Genomic DNA, 18,799 nt, shown 5'->3' with positions numbered 1-18,799 from the left:
CTTTGAGCAAACACTTGGAGACATTTGCTGAAAAGATCTAGGAAAACAGAAAGCATTTCTACTTAACGCTTTTGTACTTACCTACAGCTAGTATTAGGAAACCCAAATAAAAGAAATAGATGCCTATATTTAATTTGAGTTTTAGCTCTCTAAAAAAAATGCTAGGTCAAAATTTTAGCAGAGGTTATGGTTCTGATTAATTTAAGTGATTCATTCATCTTTAATAATTATGGGTTGTTTTAATGAATAGAAAGTGGGAAATAAAGTTAAAATATTCTACAGAACAGTGTATGGTTAGCCGCTTTTGCTTTCATTGCTTCTATTTCTGGTAAATTGTGTTTGAAATACCACTAGTGAAAGGACAATGGAATTTCTAATTCAACCTCTTCTGTAATATAATTTTGTAAATAAAATGTCCTTGTCCCTGGGCCTGAACTTTCACCATTAATTATTTAGTTTATTTAGATTCCCATGTTAAAAGTCTACTGTTTTGAGAGAGGAATGTCCTCTACTTGCATAGAATTGCAAATATTTTTCCATTTTATGTAATTGGCACAGTGCACAAATCATTATAACAATGTTAATTGCCTTGCAGATAAATTTCTGATGATATGTACAGAGGCAATTACTATTGTGCACATTTACAGTAATTTTAACCAAGATATCTACTTTGTTTTATTAAAACTTTATTGAAGACCTACTATGGGCTTCATATTTTTAATAGATACATAGATGTGAAAATAAATCTCTAAATACAGAACTTTGCACTAAAAATGTTACACACTCCCCAGAGGGGGAAAATGAATGTCAGATTGCTTCTTCCTATAACATGCTGTCTGGACTTCTCAGCACACTGCAAGTTAATGGTCTATTGAGCCATGAAAGACTGTTTCCAACCACCACTATTTCTAACTGCATTGATTCACCTATAGATGTAGAGACTTGCACTACATTTTGCCCCATGAGATTTTTCTTAATTAAATGACATCAATTATAAAATTATTTTTTTTATTTTCACATTTTTTGATTTAAGATTGATGATAATTAAAATAATTATAATAGCTAATATATATGCCTTGCTATGTGGTAGATACCTTATAAATGATAAATGTGTAATAATGTTTTGCATCTTCCCCAAAATCTTATGTGGTCAGTTCAACTATTACACACATTTTGCATATGGAGAAAGTAAAATATAGAAAAATTAAATGTCTTTCCCAACATACTACTCCTAGGATGTGCTGTGGAACATTCAATACTTAAAACCAAAAGGTTTAATTCCAGAATGTCTGTGCTTAAGCATTCCATTCCATTGCCTATTCTGAAATAAGGAAACTTCAAACCATGTGATAATAAGTTTATTAATTGCAACTACCAAAAATATAATAAAAATCTATTATGTGTCTTACAGCATTTAGTTTTTTGTCTATGGGGAAATACAGTATTTTTCTAAAATTTTTTTACTAGTAACTATAATTCAACTTACACTTCACTATTGAACAAGAAAACAACTTATTTGAGGATCATCCAAATCATCCTTAAACATCCTAACATATTGAATGCAGGCTGTTGATGTTAGTGTTAATAAATATTTCTCAGTAAAATGAATAAGAAATAAAGATGCTAATTGTATAGTAGCATGTAAGTGTGAAATGCCAAAAGCATGGTTAGTATGACATAAATTTTGAGAATACTGTGATGATGAACTCAGACTTTTTTTAAAAAGGAAAAAATGTTAAAAATCATACATGATCTGGAATTTGGAAAATTCCTTAGCTTGGATGAAAAAACATGATAGGACAAGGCTTTTCTCTAAAAAGAAAAATATGTAAGAAAATCTAGAATAATTATGTTCCAGATAAAAATGACCAAAAAAATCTGGTAGAGTAAAGCATTCCCATTATGGAAATAAGCTCAAAATATAGGAAGGGTTAAAAGCAGGAGGGTGACTGAAACCAGATACAGAGTTCAGAATCTGTCAAAGCAGGTAGAAGGGACCAATTCAAATTTTAGGGGTTTTAGGATGATTACTGTCATGGCAACTTGAAAGATAGATACCTTAGACAGACATTCATAGATAGTTAAATAAAGTAAGCGGTGTACTAGAAACTTGGATAACATGATGATTGTGACAATAAAGGAGAAGTTACTGATTTTTAAAAATGAATAAAATTTTAAGAGATGGCTACCCTCAGTGATAGAGTAGAAACAAGGGAAAACAAAGAATCAAGAACTGACAAGCACATTCAGGAAGCAAGAATGGAGAGTAATAAAAGGCAAAAGTTACAGAATCAGATACCCAAGTTCAATCTTCTGTGACTCACTGGGGGACTTTTAATAACTTTCTTAGCCTTACTTAGCTTCATTTGTTTCACCTGTAAAATGCTTCAGATACCTGGAGGTTGTCAAAACTAGGTGAGACCATACATATTACTCCTTTACACAGTGTCTGGCAGGTAAGAAACACTCAACAACATATATTTTACTGTTAACTTACCATTTTATTGATAATGACAACAATAAAAGAAAATATTATCTTGCTAACTTGAGTATGTGACTCAAAAATATGACAGCTGAAAGAGCTTCTAATAGAAAGCTGATTTGAGCTCTATGTAATGTTCTAAATATTTTTATTTTAAACGTTTTATTGAGGAACTTGGAAACCAGATGAAAACATTTAAGAATAAAGAATAAGTGGTCTTTCCATCAGTCTTTTGGAGTACTCTGATGGCGTTGCCTTACCTATTCCTATGAGACCTCAAAAAAGCACAAATAGAAAAAAAAATAGTCTCCTAAAATTCTGTAAACCAGACTGGTCTCTGCCCTTAATCTGGGCATAATTTGTGAAGGCTAACAACTGACAATGATATATAATTTGAATAATTGTATGGATCTAGAAGCTAAAAAAAATTCAGGACATTTACATCATTAAATATAGGAGACAAAGTTATAAAAAATATTCACTAACATAAAGTGTTCATATATATATATATATGCCATAGACTATTATTCAGGCATAAGAAGAATGAAATACTGTCATTTACAGGAAAATTAATGTAGCACGGAGATATCATGTTAAACAAAATAAGTTAGACAATAGAAAAATAAGTATTTCATGTTTTGTTTATGTGAATACTGAAAAAAATGACCTGAAAGTAGCAGAGAAAGAGGGACTATTACAGATCTACAGAAGGGAAAAGGAAAGGGGGACTAGACCAAGCAGAGGCAGGAGAGAGCAAGGAAGGATGGACATGATCAAAGCACAACACATCCATGTATGGAAGTCACAGTGAAATCCACTAATTTATACAATTTATATGCATTAATAATTAGTAACAACACATTTTCAAAGAATTATTCACTAGATTATAAAACTCATAGATTATAAATCTATGAGGGCGGAGACTATGTTCTATTCACAGTTGGATTAACAATTAGATATTTTATAGCAAAAGATGCTTGCAGACTTTGATGAATAAAATATTTTTGAGTTAATGAAAATGTTACCACAGAAATTTTATTCAAAAGAAAGTGAAAGGAAAAGACTCAGAATTCCCTGTGCAGTGTTCCAGGAAGGGGCAAAAGTGCCCCTTGAGTCTCCCAGCTTTCCTTTTGGTAAGGGTACAGTAGCAGATGTTGATAAGTGCCTCCTGAGAGGTTCTTCAATGTTATTAGGCATGTGTGCTTTGTCAATTGGTTCTTGGTATTTCAGTTGTCCCAGCTGTGGGCATCTGTGGGATTCTGCCATCGCTTTCATCGTGATGGAAATTTATGATCTTTCTGAGAAACAGGAATTGTTTTATAACATGTTGGGGCATATTAAATTGCTATTCTCATGCTTGCCCTCTTGTCAACATTTACTGTCCCCTATCCTTTTCTATCTCAAAAATGTGACTAACATTTATTATGAGCTTGCTCACTATTGCTCATCTTGTGAGAAGTGGAGGGAAAACATAATTCCATCTAATTGAGAACCTACTTTGTCTTTCTACATATATGTCAGTATCTGAATCCAGCATTTACTAAGATTCTAGTGCTTTTAATGGTGAGCAGGAAAAAGAATGTGATTGGTTGATAAGGCTGGTAGTCAAATTTTATTCACTAAGTTCTTTGGTTTTGAAAAGTAACATCAATTTCTTATGAAATGTTAATATTTCCTAAGGACTATAATATGTTACAGAAATACTAATATTGTAGATTTCAAAATACATTTGAAATCTGAAGCCTCCAACTAGAGTTTTACCTTGATCTAAGCTTCACTTTTGCCTAACCTCTTACTTTTATGCAATTAATATAAAATATTCTTGGAAGATGGGAATACTTATTTGCCTGTATTAAATTCAGAGTCACTTTCTATTAGTCTTCAAGATAAGTAGAACTATGTGTCTGAAATTCATTACTAATGAAATACTCTACTCAAGGGCTTCATGAAATTATCTCCATTTATATTATGTCCTTCTGGAAATTGAATGCAACATATGAATGACCTAAAGCATTAGGAATATTTAATTTTTTGGTAGATATCAAACATTTCCAAAGGAATCCTAAGGATTATTATAGATAAATATCAGACATTAAATCCTAAATGCACATTGGATTAAAGGACTTCTTACAGGTAAAATGAGTTATTTATTTTGGCACTAATACTTTTGAAGCTAGCATCTAAAAGTTTATATGCATTTGCTTTCTGAAGCAACAGAAATGTATGTTTTCACTTGTCAGTGAGTTTCACTACTTCCTCTGTGTCTAAGTTGAAGCTAAAAATAAACTACATCCTTTAAATATATCAATATGTAAATATCTTTTCTAAAACAATATTATGTATTTTTATCTAGCAACTTTGATGTTAGTTTAATGACCCTTCAGTTCCCATTATCTCAGTCTGTCGACATAGCCTGCAGCCTCATTTTATGCTTTTGATATTAGCCATTATGAGATTTTGCTTAATTTTTTTTAATAACTCTATTCTTTCACTTAAAGGACTGCACAGTGACAACTGAAGGTGGATAGTATGATTCTTAATGGCTTTGCTACTCTTACTCATTGTTTTGTTTTACATTATTTTTTGATAAATATACTAAGCTTAAGGAACAACTTATCTTTACAGCTTCATCAATTTAAAAGCTACATTTGATTTAATTAATAGGGCGAGTTTATGGGAAAAGCTTTTATCGATGGGCATTGGTTTAAGATATCTTGGCCTTTTGAGAGAGATGCACTATAATAATTGGTCTAAGATCATGTTAGCGAGGGCAGGTCACTTTATATTCTCTCACAACTAATAGAGAAGTCAGGTGAGGTTGCTTCCTGACACAGCTACTATTTCATTATTTTTTCTGATATTACCGACCCCAAGAAGCTATTTCCAGTATAGTATTACTTAGGCCCAGCAGAAGTCACTGGCAAGCTCAGTGCCAATACAAAAAACAAGATGGTGTATTCATATCAGAACATCTATTTGCCATTAATTTTTCACTCTTGAATACCCAATAAATTGCATCTCTCAAATCCATCATAATGCAATCTTCAAACAATATAGCCAACTCTGGGATGCTGACCAGAATTAATTATTATCCTGGGTATAAGTTAAGCTGTATTCTTGCCCAGGTTTTAACACAGTAAACTTTAGCCAAATAATTTTATTAGTGATTCTCAACTTCTAATGTGCATTACCCTCATTGGAAAATCTTAAACAAAATAAAATTTTGATTACTAGATCCCACTCCAAAATTTGACCATTCTATAATATTTTAGAGTATCAAATTTTCTAGCTATAATCTTAATAAATTTGAAACAGCCTTAGTTTCTCCCTCCCTCCTTTTCTTTCTTTCCTTCCTTCCTTCTTTCCTTCTTTCCTTCCTATCCCTTGCAAATACATAGTGTCAAACTGAATCCAAAGATGAAAAAATAAAAGTAAATATTTTAATTAATTCATAAAATTTTAATAAGGATATGCACTTCCATTTCCTTATGTGATTTTGAAGCTATAACTAGCACACACTTTTCCCAAGGCATTTTTTCTCATCTTCTTCTTTAATGAAGTCCATATAGTCGAATTTAAAAACAAGTGGAGTTAAATCCAGTTCTAAATGAGGTATTTTTATAGCATATCTAACCTTAAACCTTTTGCCTTTTCAGTTATAAACAGACTTCCAACTAAAAATGTACATATATTTTTCAAATTGTTACTCCAAAGTAAAAAATAAAGTGTGATTAGTTGATTATTACATGTTATCGCATACCTATTATTATTCCATTGAATTTCTGAGTCTTAATATTCAAGTTGCAATTAGGAGAAATTATTCATCTGCAACCTCTTCTGTTTTCAACACAGTAGAAAAAAATATACCCTTGCTATTTAAAATGTATTGTTACTATGCTAGATAGTTGAGGAGAGGATGGTCTTTGACCCCAGGGATCTTAAAACTGCATAAGAGAAGATTTCACTCTTGTTGCTCTATAAACTGAAATAGATGTCTTTGATTAAACAGGTAATTTTTTTAAGTCACATAAGCAAGAGATCAAATCTAGAAATATTCAGTTCCAAAAAGAGAAAAGATACCAAAGGAACGCTGACACGTAGGCGTCAAGAAGAAAATCTCTGTAACTTAAGCCTGTGTGTCTTTGAACCCCTGACCTGTGAATTTATGATGTCATCTTGACCATGTGATGCCTGGTTACACCATTTTTTCCTCTAGTACCAGATTATGAGAATTTGCATTTGACACACATCTCAACCTGCCCATGGTGGTTGCAAGTTCTTTGAATTCTTACTGAGTTTGAATATAAATCATTAAGGGTGATTGAGGAATACAGAACAAGGATCATATTTTCAAAATTTATACAAAGAAAATTAACATTGAAGATGAGACATATAGGAATGAATAAATGAAATGAATATAATTATTGTTATTCTTGTTTTTCATGTGTCAACTATGTTCATTACATCAGTTACTATCAAGTTTTTTTTGTTTGTTTTTATGGACTGGGGAACACTTTTGAGATTCTTAATCCTATTTTCCTTCTCTCCAAACAGCATTCTCTCTTCACAGTGATAGGGACCCAAGATATTCGGAGCACTTCAGTCAAGCGTCAGCCCCAAAGAATGCATCACTCCTCATTTCTATAGTCTTTAATAGAAAAATCTCATACTCTCACATCTGTTTGAATATATACTTATCTTTTGATGCAAATTTATGTTGGCAGGGACTCACAGATTTATTCCTCGACTGCATTTTGCTTTCAACACATTATTTTACTATTTCTATTGTATCCTTTTGAACATGTGTTTGCTTTCAGCTTCCTTTTAAATTAGTTTGCTGTACACTTTTTTTCTCCTCACATCACTCACTAAAATCTAGAAGATGCTAATCTATTACTGTTTGAAGTCTAGAGGTTTCTTTCATCTCAGAATTCAAAAAATATAAATTATCTGTAATTATCTACCTACTTCCAAATTCTATATTTTATACTTCGGTTCTATTTCCCTCATACCTTTCACCTATTCAATTCAATTAGCACTTATTAATTATCTACTAATTAATGACATTTCACAATAAGTTGAAAACATAGAAAAATTAAACCTCAAGAATTTCACAGTCAAGTACCCAAATTTCAATATGCCACAAACACCCACCAATTTAATTTGAAATACATTTGGGTTTTGTTGGATGCTTGAACACATCAACACTAATGTTTCCTTTCAGTGAGCTAAATGTGAACAGCTGTAATAAAAGCATTTATCCTGAGGTGAACTAAAGTGTGACCTCTTATCACAGATTCCCTCACTAACGTTGCCCACAACCTTCTCACCACCTGACCCTACCTGTATTTGAGAAATATTTCACCATTCTTTCTAGTAGATAAGAACTTAAATTTAATTACAGTAAGTCCAAAAATTATAGCTTTTGGGAAAAAGTTTCATACTAAATCCAGGTTTATAGAAAATCATAAAATTGGAAAAGTTGGTACTTAGAACCAACTTAGAACTGACTTTTTAAGGCCAAGTTATTGAGCAGTCTATTTAGAATAAGAGACAAAGCAAACCACTTCACTCATGAATTGCCATCTTTTTTTAAAGCTTGGTAGAGTATTTTTAGATCATTTTAAGCCACTATAAAACTTAGGATAAAATACTTTACATGTATATTTAGCCAAAATAATAAAAATGTTTTCTAAAAGTATAACTGTGGCCAGTAGAAATTTTCTTTATTTTTTATTATAATAAATGTGAATATCACAACCAAGGCTTACTACATTTATTCCTACTTATGTTATTTAAATTTCATTTTGACTATAGTTTGTTATTTTGGGAGTGTGAATTCTTTCACATTCTAATGGATATTAATATTTTGTGGGAAACAAACAAGTAAGCAAAATTTAAGGAATATTTAATAGGATGTGAAATAAAATATTGTAGGATAAATCATTTTTTAGAACAAGAAAGAGAAAATATTGACTTGCTCATCTATGAGTTTATTTTTTATTTTATATCTGTGGAGCCAGCCTTTTTGAAAACGAAATCTTTCCTTTGTTCTTCTACAGTTAATGCAATTGCCCTTTCACCTTTATCCCAATCATCACAGCAAACACTAATTGTGCTAATTTTGAGAAGCTTGACATTGTTCTCTGTGTTTACATGTATTATCTCATTTCCTATTCATAACTACATAGAAAGGTAGGTCCTACAATTAATTTCCTTTGCACAGATTAGAGCATGGAAGTGTATAGATTTATAGTTCTTCCTTTATCCTTATTTCATAAAAATACTTAGCCATCTTAGAATAGATAAATTTTACTCAAACATTTCTTGAACAAAACAAAAACTTATATAGGATTTGAAATGCAGGCAAGGTGGCTAATAAGATGTGAATACAACTTTTACATCCCTCCTTGCTATTCAAGGTTTCCTCATATTCACAAGTTGAAGAGCTCAGGGTATTAGCTCACTGTGAAAATGATCAGACCAGACTCTGTCTGGCATAAAAATTTAAACTAATTAAATACATAAAAATATCTCCAGTAGACCAAAGTACCCATGTACTCATTTGCAATGAGAAGTTTAATTTTCCAAGATAAAATGATATTTGTGGTGACTGGTGTAACAATGAAAATTGACTTATCTATCCACCCCTATAGTTCAGTCACCCTTTGAGACTCCTACTAGGCGCTTCACTGCACTTGTATTAAAGAGATGTATTGTTCATAATACCCTCCAAAATGAGCCTGCTTCCCAAACCTATTGGCTTATTCCTTAGAATGTCACTATGCCATCATCTCAATTAGGTTACCTCCTTAATGCAATTTTTATTTTATTTTATTTTTCTTCTGTCTTGCTTATTCCATCAAACGAAGACCTATTTTCTATTTTTCTTTATCTATTGTAATGTTTCTTGCTTTCTACCCCTAATGTTGTCACTATAATACAAATCCCACATATTCTGCTTATAATGCTTTAGTAGTCTCTGAATTGGAGATCCAGTATGTATATATGGCATTTCCATTGACATGTGAAAGCTCTTTGTATTTGACCAAAGATTAATTTTCTTAAAATATAGCTCAAATGTCATTTCTCTTCACAGGCTCCCATTGCCTAATGAATAAATGAACAAATAATATTTTAAAGTCCTAGTTGCATCAATACCATTCAATATATTACCAGTCTCCTTCAGATGTCACTCATGGGTCCATAAGTTAACTCCATACATTGGTTACTTACCAGTGGAATTAATTCTCCTGGAACAAATTTTCTCCTCTTCTCTTGCCTACTGAAAACATTTCCCATTCTACATGACCATTGTAAATATCACTTCCTTCATGAAAGCTGTCAGAGCTTCAGTAGATGGCTATCATTTATACATCTTTGAGTACTCAGAAAACAGCATTTACATTTATCATTATACTGTTGTTGTTGTTTTTTTTCCAAATTTCTGTCATCATGTGTGATTTCCACATTTTACTGGATCAGAGATTATATATTATTATATCATATATATATTATTAATTTTTGTTTCCAATATTATTTATTTAAAACTTATGTATTTAATAACAGTTTGTCCCATTTAAAATTAAATCAGTTGAAATGGATCACATAGAGTCCTGGTTTTTAATTATCTTTAATCTTGATCTTATAAGTTTTTGATACTTTGCCCCAAAATGTTTAAATTTTATGTTTCAGCATATTTGCCTAAAAATCAAAAGTTTCAACTTATGTCTACAAAGTCTAAGGCAATGGCTCATATTCAGACTGTATCTCATGTTTTTCCAGTATGATCTGAGTGTAAAGAGATTGCCTGTGCTAGGTGGATGCTATAAATAAATGCAGTTTAAATGAAAAATCAGTCATTCACTTAATTTTGGACAGTTTAATAGTAGAATCAATGGCAGTTCATCTCCGTTTCCCCTTAAAACCCCTAAAATTTTTCAATGTTCTAAGAGTTTTTAAATTAAATTTAGTTACCATTTTACGCAGATGTTCTTTGGAACATTTTTGTCAATGGTTTTAGTATAGTGGATGTTCTCTGTTATTTTCCATGTAACTATTTGGGAAGAGAATACTGTTAAATAGACTCACAATTAAGAATCTCTGCATTAGGTATCAAAGTGCTTAAAAGTGGCACTTAGATACAGGAGAGTTTCACCTTTTACTCCAGTAATAAGAATGAATATTTGATATCTCCCATTCCAGTTTCTTTCAGAGTATGCATTCATGGTTTGGGAAATCTTTGAAGTTTTTCTCAAAGTTATGAAGTTTCACTGTTTACAAACATTAGCATGTCAGTTAATTTAAAAGGATGTCAAACTAATAAGAGTACCTTATATTACATGTACAGGTAGAAAAACTCTTCTTGGAATCTCATTCTATTCTCTTAAAATAATGAGAGATTTTTCTACTAGAATAACCCTAATTATGTGTTGAAAACCCCATAGGATAACTTTAATATGATACCCTTTATTTGGTTAAATATGCCTTCACTATGTGTGCTGACATAAATAAGATTTGGTGTTATATTCTTGTATTTTTTTTTTTTTTTTACATTTTAAAAAAGTATTTGAGGCAATAAGCCATACTCCAATATTATTATTTCACTTAGTTTCTTTTCAGTCTACTTTTTACTTAAACACAGAATTCATAGCAATTAGGTATTAGAAATTAGAACTAAAATTATAAAATAGTGAGGGCCAATATAAGTCAGAAAATGCCACTAAATTTAATAGAAGCTGGACACTTTCCTATTTTTCAAATTTTTTTTTTGTTGTTCTATAACTACTAAGGTAAACAAACAGTTCTCAGGTGTAGGAATTAAACTCAAGAATTTACATTGTACTCTAGACCAGTGAAAAGCCTAAAATCCAGAAACTGCCTCCAGTCTGCCTCTGACATAACCAGCTAGATGAATTAAGATATACCATTTCCTTTATGGTGAAATGGGTATAAAAAAATCAGTGCTTCGGGTTTTTATGAGGCATTTTTTTGAGATATTAGATGCCAAAATATTTTTTTAAAGAAACATATATACTTTAAAAATTCAGATGGAATTTGAATAGTTGAGTTATTGAATAGAGGAGAAAAAAATAAAGTAGTTGAGACACCATAAATAAATAGTATATTTAAAATGTCACATACCTTTAATACAAGCTACTCAGGAGGCTGAGACAAGAATTTCACAAGTTGAAAGCCAGCCTTAGCAAATTAGTAAGGCCCTAAGCAACTTAAGAAGGCCCTGTCTCATAATAAAAATAAAAGGTTTGAGCCTTAGCAAATTAGTAAGGCCCTAAGCAACTTAAGAAGGCCCTGTCTCATAATAAAAATAAAAGGTTTGGGGTCGTAGGTCAGTGGTAAAGCCCCCATGGGTTAAACCCTCACTACTAAAAAAGAAAAAAAAAAGAATGCCCCCACTAAATAAATGTCTTCTCATTCGATTAAAAAAAGCAAAATGATACTTCAAATAGATCTCTCTTATGCCTAATGTTCTTGGAGATTAGTAGTGAGGACCAATTACAAAATGCAGATGATGGTGGGCAGGACCATGATACAGGACATAGATGAGGCTCCTATAAGTACTGGAATACCTAATAGGATGATAGGGACAAGGTGACCAGAAATATTGAGAAGCTCCTTTCAGTTTTATAAGCACTTTCTAAAATTCCTTAAGTTTTATTTTTCCTTTAAACTCAAAACCATATAAAACCAGAAAATGTATTCTTGAAAGATATTAAAGTCATCTTAGCAAATAAACAGCTTATGAAAAAACATATATTGAGTACATTGAGTGGCAAATCCCAACCAACATCTCTCTGTGTTTATACTATGGATTACAAATTGATTCCTTGTGTTTTAAGAAATATTTCTAGGGGGTTGGGGATTTAGCTCAGTTGGTAGAGTTTGTGTCTCACATGCACAAGGCCCTGGGTTCAATCCCCAGCACCAAAAAAAAAATAATAAAATAAAATATTTCTAAAGCAAGAAGTGACTATGTTTGTCACAGCCTGAAGTATTTCTTGTGCTTCTGTCCTTCCTATCCCCAAACCCAAACATGATTCTATCACTTATGATACTTATGATTTCTGTCTGACATCAGTTGCTACACCACAAATACTTTTAGTTTCTGACTGCAACTAATCAAATGTCAATCTTTTAAATATAAAGACTTTCTGTATCATCAGAGGATAAATTGACACATATTTCTGCTATTAATTACTTTTTCTGTTCTTAATTGTTGCTGTACTAATCCTTTTAAAATAAGGAATCTAAGAGATGCAATTGATTGATCTTTCCAAATATGAGCCTGCTGGACAAATTTCCTTGTCTGTAGATGCTGTCTACTGCTCCAAGGGGAGGCATGTTATTAACTTCACTCTTCAACAGGCAGACAAATACCTTTTAAAATGTATGCTGTCTGCAACATTGTCCTCAATTACTCACAAGTCCTTCCCATAGCTATCTCCCACTAGCTACTACTTTAGACTGCAGCATCCAGGATGCAAACTAAGCAATCTGCAGGGTGGTGGTTTTTTTGCTTTGTTTCTTTTGTGTTTTTCTGCCCCACCCCCAGTGGTTTTCTTATTTCTAGCATATTTGAAGATGGTTGCAAATTGAATAGTGATTTGAAGCCTACCTTACATATAAGATGCATAAGATCTCTGGACACTGACATAGTTTTAAAAGGAAGAGATTTCATAGCAGAAACTAGCACATTCGGAAGTAGGATTTTGACATATATGTAAAAGCCAAAGGGTGCTAAAAAGAGTAAAGGACACATGCCACCAGGCAAAATGATAGGAGAAATCAAGGAAATCCAGATTCCAGACGTTTTTCTCAAGAAATATGTTTATATAATTTTATAAGGTAATACACCTTAATTGTAATTGACTTACAGAGAGCAATTTTCAAGTATGTACTAGAAACATTCTCTTAAGTAAAATAGATGTCTTCCTCTTGCTTTCTTTAGGTACACTTCTTGGTTTACATGACCAGCTATCATGTGAAGGTGGTATATACAATTTGATTCTAGAAATTCCCATGTGTTTGATCAGGGAGAGGTGGTAACAAAATATTACCATCAGAAGTAGGATTTTTTTTTTTTTTTCTGGTACCGAGGATTGAATTCAGAGGCATCTGACCACTGAGCCACATCCCAGTCCTATTTTGTATTTTATTTAGAGACCAGGTCTCACTGAGTTGCCTAGTGCCTCACTTTTGCTGAGGCTGGCTTTGAACTTGAAATCTTCCTGTCTTCCAGCTTCCAGAACAGCTTGGATTACAGGCATGTGCCACCACGCCCAGCTTCTGTTTGATTCTTATGGATGTGCTGTAATGTTATGTGGAGTTGCAACATCCAAAAGAGTGACATATAGCATTACAAAATACAAATAATAATAATAATAATGATTATATAATATAACAATAATATGAAATAATAATATAAGGCTCAGAAATACCGTGTGTGTGTGTGTGTGTGTGTGTGTGTGTGTGTGTGTTACTGCGGATGGAACTCAGGGCTGGACATGCTAGGCAAGTGCTCTACCACTGAGGTACCTCCCCAACCCTATAAATTATCTTTAAAGAAACAATTGCTGAGTTGTGTCTGCTGTGTTGTGCTTTACATCTGCATTTGAAACTGATGCTTCAAATGAATCCTCCAGTCACCTTCTCTTCCAAATATTCTAAAGACTGCTTTTCAGTGCTTTTCGAGATATTGTGCTGATATTTCAGTTTTAAATTTAGTTTTGAAAGCATGTGTCGACTAATTTACAGAATGTCTAAGGAGGCATTTAATTCCAAGTACTGCACTGGGATATTCAGAACGAAAATATAATTGTATTTTCTATATTGTCTTTTGCTTTGACATCTCAGGAAAAACCCATGTCTCTGATACAACTCACATTCTGCAAGAAAGGAGAGTATGCCCTCACGGTAATTTATCACTTTCTATATGATGGAAAGCCTCATTTTCTAAAAGAAACATCAGAAAAGTGAAGGAAAGCACTTTGTACATTATTTCATCATTTTATCAAGAACAAAAAGAATGGTTTAATACTTCCTGTAATTCCACTTTCTCCTTCTGCATACAAAGTAAGTTGCACAAGTTCAAGATTAACAGATCCTAATTGAAATGCTAAAAGACAAATATACAGTGTAATTATCCAGTTTGAAGTTTAACATTTTTGAAGATATTTCTATGTGAAAAAATCTGTTCTGAGACTTAACACATGTCATATTATGGAAAGAAATGAGCACTGATTTTTCTAGATATTTTCAGTGTCTAACGAAATATGGTATTTTATATTGACTTTGTAACCAAGCACCATATTTTTCAACAGATGCCATTTCTCTTCTGATTACTGTATCCTATTATGAATTACCACTTTTGGAAAGAAGGGGAAAAATCTTTTCATAAAAACATATATCTATGCACCTGAAATACACTGTGTTCTGAACACAATAAAAATTATACACATACAATAATCTATCTTTGCCAATTTGAAAAATCATCAAATCTTTAGAGCAGAAATACTGAAGCCTTGGGAGATACCATAAAACCATTAGAGCAGTATATTTATACTTCCAAAGGTGGTATTCTTGTACCCCCAATAAAACCTTTTCATATATGCAAACAGTAATGGCAGCAATGTAAATTGAATTATCTATAAAAATGTTGTGTTTTTCTTATATTATTACTAAAATGATATTTTCGGCTACAGTGCAGTTAGAAAGTGCTATCACATTGCACATACCGAGGCTTCTAATTAGACTTGTCAATCACTGATTGATTACCACCATAAGACGAAAGAGCAATTGCATCCCAGCAATTATATTATCTTAAGGGTACAAAATGCACTGTTCTGCTCTCAGCTGTCAACAAGATTTCACTGAATGAAGGTCTGTTATATCACCGCAGGCTGTTCAAAGGCCCTTCTGAGAACCTAAACAGCATTACACTCTGGAAATATTACTGCTCAAAAGAAAAAAATATAGCCAAGTGAAATTGACTAAATTTTAATTGATGAATGAGAAATCACATGGCTCTGTAGCCACATATTATATAATTTTAGAAAAATATGGTGCATGAAAACATGTATTCTCAGTGTTTCCACACATCATGTGCTTCCTTTCTCGTCTCCCTTCTCCTTCTCCTGATCCTCTCCCTCTCCCTTAGCTCATCTTTCCGCTTGTTACTTTCTCACACATACAAACTTTATCTCCATGAGTAGGTGCCAGTATTCCCTATACAGAACTTCCACTTTTGAATTAATTATTAAACTTTAAAAATGTTCAGTGGATACTTATATTTCTAAATGCATTATAGCAGCATAATGATTCTTTTACACCTTTTCCTAAGAATCAAATATTTCCAGGTCATTATTTAATAATGACTCAACAGTAATTGCCAAATAGTATTTTACATTTCAAAATATATTATAACTATAAACTGCTTAGTAGAATTATTTTAGATATATATCTCAAGTTCCAAAGACAGAATACATTGCTGCATTCTGTATCTGCTACCACATATTTCACACTTACGAAGACTTCTCCAGTCTAGAGTTGGAATAATATAGAAGGTTCTGAGTGGTTAAAAGGACATAGAGGAGGAAGCCCACAACCTTATGTCGTCCACCTGATGTGCAATTACACCCCTGCTCCAGTTTGCAGTATGGCCATATGAGGAACTTTGTAAGACTAGAAAAGGAAAACTCCCAGCTTGACTTATAAATAGGTTAGCTTGGTAGATGGAAGCCAACCAAAGATTAAAAGTAACTATATTACAGTGGCATCCCTAGTAGTCTATGAAAGACAGTGGAGAGAGAAAATCATGATGGGAAGAAATCTGGGTGATACTTAGTAATCTAGTTTTGAGCATAAAATGGTGATCTGGGGAAAGAATATATACAGATCCCTGGGTAGTGGTCAGTGTTCACTTCTTCTTGGGACAAGTAAGCTGCATTGGACTCTTCCCATGCTGAAAAGGCCAATGTTTCACCTACTTTAATATGTAAACCTACTATGAATATGGGTGGCCCTTCCTTCCACAAAATGCTCAGCCAATACCATTGTTCAAATGCTTATGGAATGATTAAAGAAAGAATATCATACAAGATAACATCTTGGTCATTTACAGCACTGGTGGGGTTAGAGTGGACCTATTACTATGGGATCTATTGGTTTTATCATAGGCTACACTCTCCAGAAGCAGATGTACAGTTCTTTTCTTTTTATTCTTTCTTTTTTTTTTTTTTTTAAGAAACAACCTAAAAGCATAACTGAAAAGCTGCTTTAGACGAAATACTGTGAAAGGATGGCAGGTTTGCATCAAAGAACATTGGGAGAACTTGAGCCTTCTTGTGTAGAGAGACCAGCAGTTTAAATGTGGGTTACCAAATTTCTAAGGATTATTGACCCAGATTAGAAGAAGAACATAGAAGCCAGGCCTGGTGGCACACACTTGCAATCCCAGTTGCTCAGGAGGCTGAGGCATGAGTATTGCGAGTTTAAGGCCATCTTGGGCTGCTTAGAGAGGAGACCCTATCTCAAATTTTAAAATTAAAATAAAAAGGGCAGGAGATATAGTTCAGTGGTGGAGTGTTCTGTGTTCAATCTGTAGAACAAGAAGGAGGACAAGCAGTGGAAACTTGTAGTATGTATGGAATCCAGGTGATAAACTCAGGCAATTATAATGAAGTTGGCTTGCCCCCCAAAAGCCTGGGCCATCACCTTTAGGAATAGTGCCATATTGGAAAATAGAGTTCATCTCTATTAATGATAAGTTGGACATTCAAAAGCAACAATAGCTAGTTCTGCTTATTATTAAGCTTGTGTTTTTGAGCATATATATATATATATATATATATATATATATATATATATATATATATATATATCTTCCATCTCTATCTCCATGACCACTCCATCCATGAGCCCATTCTGTGGGAAAGATTGGCTATTATCAACTGGAAACATAATTTTGTATCCCTGGCTGTTTCTGCCTCCTGGAATTCTCTTGTTACATTTTAACTGTGAATGAGCATTGGCAAAAACTCAGATCAGAAAAGGGCATAAATACCAAGGATTCAGCCCCTCAGGAATGAAGGTTTGGGCACTAATCAGGCACCAAGACTAGCAAGGAAAAGTTAAGAGTGAAAGAAATATAGAATGGATATGGAGGAGGGAAAGGATGACTACTACTTGCAGCTCTACAATAAGAAACAGTGATGGGGATTATAGTTGATTCCACTAGACACTCTTTCTAAATTGACCCCTACTAAGAAAGGAGGAGCTGCTCTCTGAACATGTAGGTTAAGTAAATCTGTGCAGTGTAAATTGTGAATTCCAGTGAATAAGAAAATGCATGACCCAGATTTTCTGTTGCAGGGAGTATAATTGACCAATGATCCCAGCTGCTACCAACCATCTTTTACTGCAGTCTTGATTTTCATAGAACAATTTTAATCTGAAAAAAAAAGGTGACTCAACACTGTGCTGCCATTGCGTTGCTGCTTATCCAACCCTCCTTCCTTCCCTCTCTTCTTCACAGGTATTATGTCTGCACCAGGGTCTTCTAGATCTTCTCCTGTTCTAAGGCTGCATCCTGTTTTTAACTCAGAAGTTTTTCAGATAAATCTGCTACAGTCTTATTCTATCTAGATATCTACTCTGGGAGTGCCCAAACAAATGCACTGGAAATGAGTTGTTGTCTTTTAAAAACAGCAAGCCCTGACTTTTAAATATTATCTCTAAATTCTGCATGAAAATTAATTAAGCCTTCTTTGGATCCTTTTTCTCTATACTGATGATGCACAGCTACAAGAAAACAACTGACACTTCGAACTGTTGCCCGGAAATTTCCTAAGCCAGATCTGTGGAATCATTAGGTACATTGTTTTCCTTGTTACTTCAGGTGCCAATTGTGTTTCACTTTCTATCACTACTTAACAAGAAAGCTAGTTTTTTTCCTCCTGCAAATAAGAGCTTCCCAACTTTCCTGTAAGCACTCCCCAAAGCCTTCTCAAGTCCCATTTGAGCATCCACCTAAGATCCAGTTGCAAATCTAATGACATGCTTTAGATTTTTGCGTTATGGTTTTGATTTTTGATTTTTTTGTCCCAATTTATTTTCTTTTTAATGACTTCATTTCATCTCAACATACACAATTCTCTTCCTATTACTCTTGCTGCATAAGAACTATCTCAAACTGAGCGCATACCTAACATACCTGAGACCATTGTGAATGCATTCACATCTCAGGTTCAGACAGTCAAGGGCTTGTTCTAGGTCACAAGGCTTGCTGTTTTTAAAAGA

The 18,799-nt window shown here is 33.1% G+C and overlaps 1 non-coding gene across 1 annotated transcript; it reads left to right on the top strand.

Moving 5' to 3' along the window:
- Window positions 1-12,358: 12,358 nt before the first annotated feature.
- On the top strand, window positions 12,359-12,432 carry Trnav-cac (transfer RNA valine (anticodon CAC)). The gene has a single exon. It is a non-coding gene; the product is annotated as a tRNA-Val (tRNA).
- The last annotated feature ends 6,367 nt before the right edge of the window (window positions 12,433-18,799 follow it).

The sequence above is a fragment of the Marmota flaviventris genome, chromosome 11, assembly GCF_047511675.1.
Source record: "Marmota flaviventris isolate mMarFla1 chromosome 11, mMarFla1.hap1, whole genome shotgun sequence".
Lineage (NCBI taxonomy): Eukaryota > Metazoa > Chordata > Mammalia > Rodentia > Sciuridae > Marmota > Marmota flaviventris.
This window is presented reverse-complemented; position numbering and strand designations above follow the sequence as displayed.